Consider the following 9,750-nt stretch of genomic DNA (forward strand, 5'->3'; position numbering starts at 1 on the left):
CCGTGGACTCGCTTAGCACAACCCCACTGGGCAGCAAAAACCCTTCCTTACACACACAGCCTGGACTCTGGGCACCGAGAGGCACCCCCAAAGCCCTCCCGTCCAAAGGTGGCACATCTGTCTGTCTGTCCCATTTCAACAAGTCCCTGCTGGCCTGTTCCTTGAGCCCGGCCAGGTCCCACAGGACAGCAGATCAGCCCTAAGGCTTGTCAGCTGCCGCCCACTCTTCAGGGAGCAACAGCACATCTTGTCACCTCCTCCAGGTCCTCAGCAAGAGATTAAATAGAGCAGCAGACTACATGCCCCTGGCCTCCAGGCCAACTGTCACGCCCGCCTCTGTAACCAGCTTTTTACCCATCTGGTTGTCCACCCACCCAAACTACAGCCACCTAAGCCCATACCATAACAGCATGGGAGCCACTGTCACCTTAACTAAAGTTGCCATGGCACCCATGGCACCATGGCCTTGGTCTGCAATCCAGCCACTCTATGACAGAAAGCAAACAGTTGGCAAGCTGTGACACTCTTCCCAGGCACATGAAATACATGAAAGCAAAGGTTGTTCCAAGAGACTCAATGATTTTTCAAGGGATTGAAGTTCTTCCTGGTTCCCCAAATTGTCCTTCTTGCCTCTTTTTTGGAAATGGGTGTAATATTTGTCTTACTCTAGTTTTGCAGATCCTCTTCAACCTCTTCAGAAGAATAAAGCCATCAGTCTGATCTTCCCAGCACACTCAGACACGGCCCAGCTGGTCTCAGATCTGTACAGGTCAAAGTCTCTGATGAAATCTGTCTTGACCTTCACCCATCAGGGGTAGTTCTCTTCCTTGAAACTCACCTCTAAGCACGCAGGACAGCAAAACTGAGGCGAAGGCAGCTTCAGGTTCATCAGCCTTCCTTGTGCTCACATCCTGCAACAGGCCTGTATGTTACCTGTACAGCCTTTTACAGCTAACAGCTGTCGAGAGCAACAGTAGATGCTATAAGCCCTTGTTTGTCAACACTATTCCTACATGCCATGGCACCATTTCTAATAATCCTTCTTTGTAGCCTGTTCTTGCTTCCGCCATGATAGTTTTTGTAATGAAGTTCACTAACATGTTGCTGGTTCAGCCAAGCTCGTCTTCCAGTTCAGCTCCTAGTTTTCCTGACAATGTGGATGTGCCATACTTGCATATGGAAAAGGTTCTCTTAAAAATCTGCCAGCTTTCCAATGCTCCTTCACCTTTCAGGATGCCACGGGAGGCAGCTCTACCAGTTCCCCAGATAAGCCAAAGATTGCTCGCCAAAATCCAGGGACTTGCTTGTCCTAATCCCTTCAGGATCCTGAGCTTCACAAGATGACCACAACTACAGCCAGAGTTGCCATTACCACATTCTTAAACGTTTCTTCCTTGTTACTGGAGATCCAGTTGTACATTAACCATTTGGCCCATTCAGTATCTCTTTCATGACAGCTTCTAGAGATTTGTTGGATTGTTTGCATCTCACCGTGTTACCCTTCCAGCCATTAGGGAGATTAAGTCCTCTGCATAAATCAGGGATCTGCGACCTATGTGCTTGCTAATAATTTAACTGACCTTCCTCATAACTGGCTGGTTTGTAATCCCACCGACATGTCGCCCTCCGTGGTCTGTCCTTTGATCCTTACCATTCTCACCCAGCCTGTCATCCATCTAAGAGTGCCGTACCAGAGAGGAAAAATATCTGCCTTCATCTTCCTTGTCCTTCCAGAAAAACTTGTATCCATCCCAAATATCATCCTTGTGGGCCAAGTCTGGAACTTTGCTTGCCACCTTGATCATACTTCCCCCTGTGAGGCCAGAAACCCGTTCAGTGACTCCTAAGACACCCTTCATTAACTCTGATACTGCTTGAAGCCTTTCTGCCCTGCAGACAACACAAAATACATCTGCTGTACTTCATCCACTTATGACTCTCCCTGCTGTGTAGGTGTGTAAAACAAATCCAAATCGCTATGTAAAAATAAATAGGCAAACAGTACATTAGCACCTCAACGGCAGACTATTTCTGTATTTAAGGCTGCTGTCGTGATGGATGAAGTATGTTTGAAAGTATCCTCTTCATTTTTCCCTCAGCTGCTACGAGGGAACATGAGAATTGCCCAGCGTGACCTTTGTCCGCATTCGTGTTCTCCTAACACACAACTATCAGCACTGGCTAAACAAGCCAGCAGCCGAAAGCATAACATCATTTTCCCACCTCCACTGTTCTGAAGTGACTTCTTTACCAGCACTGAACTATAAAGCAAACACCAATAATGCCTTGTGTGTGTTAACTTCACCTACCTCCTTTTTCTATTTCCTTTTCTGTGTTCCTCCCTCACCCCCCAATTCCTTTTAATTATTTGCACAGTTTTTCCTCTTCCCTTGTCCCTCATCATTTTTCCTCCACTCATTACTTTCTCTGGGTTTCCAACTGTGTGAGAAAGCAGCATGCATGCACATCAGGGTGCCGTGTAATTGAGCTGTTTTTCTGATACTACTGTTAAAGCATATGGGGGAAGGATTACCAAGTGTGTGGGGAAGAAGCGAAAGAGCAGCTTTCCCTGTACTATAAGCACATCAGGTCACGGATGGCTCCAGAACGAGCATCCTGAGCACCAGACCTTGCCGACACCATAGGATTTTCAGATCAACACCTCAGGGGTTGAATTGAATGGATGTCTGACAACATTAGAGACTTTTGCTGGTGCAAAGTCTTCTCAGATACAGAAAGGGCCATCAAAACTAACAACATTCCTGGATGACCACAGACTGCTGCGAAGTAGCAGCCCTGCACAGATGAAAAGTATTTCAAATTAATGTTTGCAGTGGGTCACAGTGCACAGACCCAGACACTACAGGCTGTCTTTCTGCTACCCACTTCCCAGACTATTAGACACGTCTGGGAACGCAGAGCTACTAGATACAAGGTATTGTGACAGCTTTCAAACTGGAATTCCTCCACCACAGGGTTAAACACGCAAACTGTTAAGACACTTCTACACTTTTTTAATGGGGTCAATTCCAATTAAAATTATTTCACTGGAAATTTAACGTGAATACGTTTTTTGTGACTACAAATCTCATCATAAAACCAGCAGATTAATTAGAAGAAGAGTATATAACTAGTCACCTACTTAAGTGTGTCTACACTGACGGGAAAATAAACAATCCAAGTGTTTGATATCAAGGCACATAAATGGGAGCTTAACATACAATCTAAACTGATGGTACGCATCTGAACTACTGTTTCTAGACTATCACTGTGAGAAACTCCAGAATTCCTGTGTTCACGTATTAAATATGCACTGTTCCCATATTTGGGGATTACTTGCCTCTTTCAGAACCATTTTAGAATAGGTTTGATTTGACATGAGATCTAAAATTTATTCAGAGCACCACATGCCGTACTTCTCATAGTCAAAGAGGCAACAACATTCTCCAAGAGAAATCTGATTAACTTGAAGACTAAGCATCTGAGACATTCAAAAGTGTTTTGTTTTTTTTTTTAAAGATATGTATATACACACTTCAGAACAATAAACTACTGCTAGACACAAGATGATTTGGTAATTAAATAGTAAAATACTGCTCTAACAGCCACCTAACTATAAACAACTGAAGGACCCCACTACTTTGATCAACGCTAAGATGTTGCTCCTAGACACTCTACTACTAGGGAATATTAGTTTTACCTTAGAGTGAGTTAAGAAGTGCTTTGATGCATTTTATTTCTGTTTCTATCCAGTGTAATCTCTCTTGTAAATACACACTTAGAAGTGCAGAGCTCTACAACCTCTTGTATCAAGCAGGAGCGTTCACATTTTCCATTTGCACTTTGTAGTGCTGGGTGCAGCTGGGTAAAGCAAGTTCAAAGTAGGTGTAAATTGCTATTGGTAGGGCAAGTGAAGCTCTGCCAAATATCTGTACTTATTTTGGCACTGGCAGAGATGATTACACATTGTGAAAAGTAGCAAGAAATCATATGCAGTTTCTCATGTAACATGTTTTTAGTTATGCCCTCAGATAACCTCTTGATTGGTTAATCCAAGCCTTACTTGAACCACTGCTTGGAAAGATCCACATAAGCATAAGCAATTCATTTTTATTACGAAACTCAGCATGATGCCAGTTACCAATATGTTCAGTACCAATTCGAACTCCAGCACTCAAGTTAATCCCATCCCATTTTCCTATTTTCACATCCTAGTATGAAATGTTTACACCTAATTTAGGACATATTTCTTCGTCAAAAGGCAACACCACGTTGAACAAGATTCAGCAAAACTTTTAAGTTAACCAGAACTTGGTAACAAGTCTTTAGACAACTTTTCTGTTTTGTTATTCATCTACCACTCTGCAAGAACGTATTTAGCATCTACTGAGATTTCTATTAATAGAACTATTAGAAAAGCCAAACCTTCAGAAACAGAAGAGATACTATGACCCCAAGTGGTTGCATATAAATGAGTATTGTCCAAGGAGCAAAGAGTCCAAGACTCATTGCTGCAATAAGTTGGCACTAAGGAAGCTCTTGCTCTAGGTGGTCAAAGCAGGGGTCAAATTCTCCCTGTCAGGAGGATTATGCAAGCCATTTCTCTTGCATTTCTGTTCTCAAAAGCGGGAAAGAATAGATAGACAAACTGATCTGTGACATGCTTCAAAAACCTGAAAGTGAAAAGCATACATATAAAATATAAAAAGGTCATCTAGTAATGGTAGTAATAGAAGCCAGCCTGAGTGAGGCTTAATGCTAACAAGAAGCACTAAGTTCCCAACAGAGTTGGAACGTCTCTCTTTTCCTTTCTTTGGCTATCCAGACCAAACACTACACAGTACCACCAGTAAAGAGGAAGGTGCATAAATCCAATCCCACAAAATTCAGTGCTTAATGCAATAATCTGAAATTTGATACATTTGATAAGTACAGTTCCCAACCCACAAGAAAAAAAATACTTCTGGGCAGTGGAAAGGGAGGAAAAACAGCAGCTTGGTATAGCAACGTAGAGTAGAATCTGTATGATTCAACTGCATTTAATTCTCACAGTTCCAGGGTCATTTTACAAGTTTAACCAAAACCCTTGAAAAATACATCCAACAGCAGCTCTGGTCTCTTATGTGGCCCTCAGGCCTCACTCAGACAAAGGAGGATGACATGAAGCCCTAAGCAGTTTCAGGCTTGGTACTGATGACTTTTCTGGAATTTAAGAGACACTTAAGGCTTCTTAAAACAGATTGGATCTGCAGCAGTTCAGTGGATGCGCTGGACCAAGATCCAGCCTTAGTTGCCAGGATAAAATATTAGTAGAGAATGAAAAACAAGAAGCCACAAAACACGGCGCTCTAAACAGTCTGGTTTACACTAGAATTAGTATCTCAAATGCTGTATTGTTGATACACCTGAGCAAGCTTTAGTGAAGTCTCAAACAGAAGAAAGAGGTTGTACAGCTGCACAAACACCCATACACTCAGTGCAAGGTATTATAACATAGCACTAAGTGACAGCAACTGGGACTGGTGACTTGGATCTAGGTGTCCTGTAAATACATCCTAATACTTCAACACTCTTGGAGGTATCTGCTGAAGAGTCTCAAGCAACTAGTTGTAGTTAGTGGCAAAGGAAATCTAAAGAGAAGTCCAGAAATTTTCAAAATTCTCTTTTAAAGTCAAGACCTTCATCAGTAAGTATGAGGAAAATTTTTGTACATGCTGTAAGACAGTTAAAAATGCACAGCCAAACCCCCAATCACACAGTCACATACTCAGCAGAAAGAAATATGTACAGGTCCCCGATTTGCACTTGAAAAGGAGGTTACCTGTATGACACCTAAGGAAATAATTGCCAAGTATGGTAAGCTAACCTCATACATACACAGTCAGTCCATCTCCAAGCTGGTCTGACTAAAAAACCATTTGAGTGACACAATGGTTATTGAACGAGCAAGTTTTATGAATTAGCTCTTCCCCCAAAAAACTTAAGATCTCACATGAGTTGCAGGTGGAGTGTGTACTCTGAGCGCATTACGAGGTTTTACACACCAGAATTATCATCTTGGCCTGACTTACCTTCCTCTTAAGTTTTCTTTTAACTATCCAGACCTAGAAGTCTTCAAACACCACTTTACCCACCACAGTAAAGTGGGCACAACACTTTTCAGATACCTTTGTTGCATCACTGGATCAGGTATAGACAGAAAGTTGGCAAGAGATAACAAGACTACTGAGCACTGAGCACACTTGTACAGGACCTACCCCAGACTCCTAGGAAGCAGTAAAAGAACAAGGATCAAAAAGCACTTTCTATGCCAGATCTAATTACAAGCAAGAGTTCAGAACAGGACTGGCCTTCCAGAGACTGCTTAGGTATGAGGAGAAAAGCACAAGTATGTTCACTATTTCAGATTTTGAAAAACTAAAACTATACTGATCCAGGCAGTTCCATTATGAAAGTGATTTAATTACGTATTGAACAGCTTTAAACTATCATCTGTGACACTAGAGACAGAAAGCCAACAGCATTAACAAGCAACTGCCTGAACGCAGGACAAACTAGCAAAGCAAGGGACTAGCATTAGAAAAGGATGCATGCGGACTCTACCTTCATCAGCATTTCCATATAGGCACAAAAAAAGCAAAGCTTGCACTTTTCTACACCCTACTTTAGCTTTCCAAGATGAAAAAAGGTATGAAATCTGCCGCAAGTCTCTAGAAATCTTACTGAGCTATGCAATGCACCCAGGGAACAATATTTGCTCTCTGAAGGAAAAAAAAAAAGTTTCATCCTTGACCTTACAGTTAAGTGTATTTGAAGTATACCCTTGTTGTCATAGTTAACAAGAGCAGTAAGAGAACAGTAGCGGTGCCATTAGTGGCTAGCCACAGCAGCTGTATTTTCCCAGCTAAGCTCTATCTCCGCTATCACCTGCTACGAAGGACAGCACACCAGATGAAAGAGCAGATCCTAAGACTCTTTAAGTATCATAAAAATCAAATTTGCAAACTTCAGTTCCTGACCTGTTAGGAATCTTAAGTTCAACTCTCCATGTGATTTAGTTCAGATGAAAGCAGAATCAGCTTTGCTCCTGACTAAGGCAGGACAACGATCACATTCATTCCCCACTCTAGCCCTGCACCCTCACAAGGGGGCACTTAAAGGGGACATTTGAGCCAAGCACCCTCTTAACAGCTCCGATATTTAAAGCTACAACAGAATCCTGTCTTCAATTAGACTTGAGATTTCTGCTTTCCAAGTTGGAAAGCATTCTTTCCAAAATAATTAACAGTACAATAATACAATTCAGTTCCATCCTTAGCTCATACAGATGTGGAAGAACAGACAAACATGAATTTTATAGTTTCTGAAGCTGCACACTACAAGCCAAACAGGCTGGCTTGAGATAACATAATTCATCATACACTGCCACAACAGAGACCCCTACCACTTGGATTAAGAGACCACTCTACTAGCTGTGACGGGATCTGCTGCAAGAACTCAAAATACAGCAAGGGTCACCTTTCGAGGGTCACCTTTCGCTGCATATGTCCTGTACATTTGTTACAAGAATCTTATTCAGACAATAGTTTATCATACCCATCAGTTTCCTTGTCTGGACACTCAGTGACCTCAGAAGCAGCTTCCAATTCTGTATGCAGGAGATTTCAGGATGCTTAGGCAGCATGTGTACAACACTTGAAAGCTACCATGCACACAACAAATACAGAGTACTTCTGGAAAGTTACAGGTGTAAAAACATCTACTACTGCCTTCTTTAAGGCGCTTTTACCACAGGATTGGTTTTTCTTTGTTTGTTTTAAATACAGAATTTAATTTAGTTTCAAAATACTGAGTATGGCAGAAATCTGTTGAAGAACTCTATTGCTTCATGGGTTGGTTTTGTAACATCTTTGTTGCAAGTTAATGGATTGTTATTTAAGCTAAAACATTACCAAATCTGTAGAGGCAAGGATGAAAACATATTGGACTCATACAGCAAACAGAATTCCTTTATTTATTCCTGCCCTCTCTGATGTTGTGGTGAAATACTCTAGTATAGCTGCCTTACTAATCCATTCAGTATATACCAAAAGGATGGATAAGAGACGACCTCTCTAGCTCTGAAATCCTGAGCCACAAGCTGCTAGAAACTGAGCATGCTTTTGGGAATACCTTCTCTTGCCTTTTCCTTTTCTGTTTACAGATAAGATTGCGTTAACGGCCTACAACACCGAACTAAACAAACCTTGATCGGGCCAAGTATAATGGTTCTTAATGAAGACTGTGCAGTGTTTATGCAGTGTAGAAAGTCAGAAAAACACTTGATTTTTTGCTTCTTCAGTGGTGCTTCTTAAATAAAAAAGAAAATATGCAAGTGAATCCTAGTTCTTTCAGAGTCTGCTAACCGTTGGCTTCACAATGTGTCATAATGTGGGATTTATATTGGAAAATGTCACCCAAGAAAGCAAACATTTCATGAGAGCGCTCAGTTCCCTAGGGAAAGCAGACACAGCAACTGAAAGTGAAGTAATCCAGAATTTCTGCTACGTGTCCCCCCCCCCCCCCCCTTTTCCCCTCTTACCAACCTAGAGGGATGCAGCCCTAGGAAACATTGAAAATAGCAGCAAACACCAAGCACTGGTAACAAAGGTGAACTACACAGCTGAGTTCCCATCCACTGCCAATTACCGGGTTCCATTTATGAGTGAAAAGAGATCCAAAGTAAGCAGCAAATTTAAAGTGTTCCATGTTCTCACATTCTTATTCATTTCAACCCTGCCTGAAAGTAAAAGGGAACAAACTCTGATGAGAACGTTCAGATTATAGGAAGATTTTTCAAGTTTCACTACAGGTTTTTTTTTTTTTCTCTTTGAAACAACTTGTGTTTCACAGAATGGCTGAGGTTGGCAGAGACCTCTGAAGGTCATCTAGTCCAACCCCCCTGCCAAGTAGGATCACCTAGAGCACGTTGCGCAGGATGGCATCCAGGCAGGTTTTGAATATCTCCAGAGAAGAAGACTCTACAACTTCTCTGGGCAACCTGTGCCAGTGCTCTGTCACCCTCACAGTAAAGACGTGCCCCCTCATATTCAGCAGGAAACCTCCTCTGCTTCAGTTTGTGCCTGTTGCCTCTCATCCTGTTGCCGGGCACAACTGAAAAGAGACCAGGCTCCATCCTTTTGACACCCTCCCCTCAGATATATACAGAGATTGATAAGGTCTCCCCTCAGCCTTCTCTTTTCCAGGCTAAACAGGCCCAGCTTTCTCAGGTACTCCGGTCCTCTGATCATCTGCATCGCCCTCCTCTGGACTCACTCCAGTAGCTCCATGTCCCTCTTGTACTGGGGAGCCCAGAACTGGATGCAAGACTCCAGGTGTGGCCTCACCACAGCTGAGCAGAGGGGGGAAGATCACCTCATACTGTATACTGTAAAAAAAAAAAAGCTAGATGTACCTGAAAACAGAAAGGAGAACTAAAATCTTTTCTTCTAACCCTTTAAAATACTGTAGAGTTCACTTAAGAATCGAGGACTGATTTGTGTGAATTTTACAGAGGAATTGAGAAGAGTTGCAAGTGAACTGAGAGGAATTCGCCAGCTATAGAATACAGCAGTGGTTTAAGCTTCCCTGTCCTGCTTCCCCACAGAAGGCCAGCCCTGTCCTGACAACACACTCACAGAGCCAGTGTCAAACCTGTGAAGTCCAGCCTTTCCAGCAAACGTACCATGTTGCAATTCAACCAAGTGTTCT

Source organism: Anser cygnoides, chromosome 2 (assembly GCF_040182565.1).
Source record: "Anser cygnoides isolate HZ-2024a breed goose chromosome 2, Taihu_goose_T2T_genome, whole genome shotgun sequence".
Classification (NCBI taxonomy): Eukaryota; Metazoa; Chordata; class Aves; order Anseriformes; family Anatidae; genus Anser; species Anser cygnoides.